The 1,561-nt window shown below is 43.0% G+C and overlaps 1 protein-coding gene across 1 annotated transcript in view; it reads left to right on the plus strand.

The window, feature by feature from the left end:
* Positions 1 to 1,561, plus strand: part of ANO10 (anoctamin 10) — a 145,578-nt gene that overhangs the window by 4,629 nt on the left and 139,388 nt on the right. The gene's annotated exons all lie outside the window — the stretch shown is intronic.

Consider the following 1,561-nt stretch of genomic DNA (forward strand, 5'->3'; position numbering starts at 1 on the left):
GGCTGCAGTGTTTAACCTTCTGCAACAAGTCCTTCAAGTCCTCCTTACTTTCTCAAGCAAGTTTGTGACAGGTGCATAACAAAGGTTATTTATGAGTCTTCTTACAACCCTGGCACCACAGTCTTCATCACAGAGTGCAGCTTCTTGAATAATTTGCTTAGCACATAAATAGTATGGAAAAAGGATACAACCATGACACACACTTTTCCTAATTTTAAACCATGTAATTTTCTCTTGCTCAATTTACACAGTAGCCTCTTGGCCTAGTTATTGATTTCACATGAGCACAATTAAGTGTTTTGGGATTCTTATGCTTCTCAATATTTGCCATAATTTGTTGTGATCCACACAGTCAAATGCCTTTGCATAGTCAATAAAACACAAATAGACATTCTTCTGGTATTCTCTGTTTTCAGCCAAGATCTATCTGACATCAGCAGTGATATCCTTGGTGCCACGGCCTTTTCGACATCCAGCTTGAGTCTGGCAGTTCTGTTTATGTTCTGTTCTAGTGATATAGAAAGCTCCATAGAGATGATTACTAAAAGAGCATAATCTCATGCCGTTATTAGTTAAGCTGACCTATTGTATTTGTTCAATTTCAAGACAATTTCAGGGGATATTTTTGGTTTATGGTTTACAGTTATCTCAGGGCAATGGTGTCAGAGGTATATCTACCCTCTTTGACTTCAGAAAAAAGTCCATGAGAATTTTAAATTATGCTTTCTGTGTTTTCTTCCTTTCGGTGAAGAATTTTCCGGTGGCATCTTTGACCAGAATATTTGGCAGTTGTCACACACACACACACACACACACACACACACACACACGTTTAATTTGGCAGAATATTTGGCAAGGAAGATGGTTGCTCGTGGGGGCAGTTAGCTGCATCCCCACCCCGTTCCTGATTCTCTTTTCCCTATTGTTCTATGTGAATACAGACTTATTGTTTTGCCTTTGAGCTCCCCATCTCAGTCCTTAATAGTCAGTAATCACGCAGATAATCTCCTGAGGGATTTTAATAAGTGTGACTGAGTTGTCCTGAGGCCCTGTGGAGTGCCTCCTCTCTGCAGCCAAGTCTGCAGAACAGAACGGAACTCTGCCAGATCCTGTGCCTGACTCACAGTCTCCCCGGTGCTGAAGCCCGCTCTTGCAGTAACTCTGTCAGGCGGTTAGTGTTTATGGCCTCTTCTCCTGTTCTGATCCTCTCATTTTGCAAGAATGATGTCCATTTCCAGGGACTGACCCCTCCTGATAGCGCCCTGAAAGTATGTGTCATCCTTACCTTTAAAGAGCCCTCTTCCAAGACGGATGAGTTTGTTCTCTTGAACTCCATGGTCTACTTGGGCACCATGGTATATACTCCGTGGTCCAGAAGTGTGTGACCTGTACCCTAAGAGTACCATTGTTGTTGTTGTTATGTGCCGTCGAGTCGCTTGCAACTCATAGCGACCCTACGTATAATAGCCCTAAACCCTGCTCTATCCTGTGCCAATTGCACTGTCTCTGACACTCCCATCCCTATTAACCCAGTCACTGAATCAATCCACCTCATAGAGGG

This window comes from Elephantulus edwardii, unplaced genomic scaffold (genome assembly GCF_000299155.1).
Source record: "Elephantulus edwardii isolate Elephantulus edwardi_28Jun2011 unplaced genomic scaffold, EleEdw1.0 scaffold00121, whole genome shotgun sequence".
In the NCBI taxonomy this organism is placed as follows: Eukaryota; Metazoa; Chordata; class Mammalia; order Macroscelidea; family Macroscelididae; genus Elephantulus; species Elephantulus edwardii.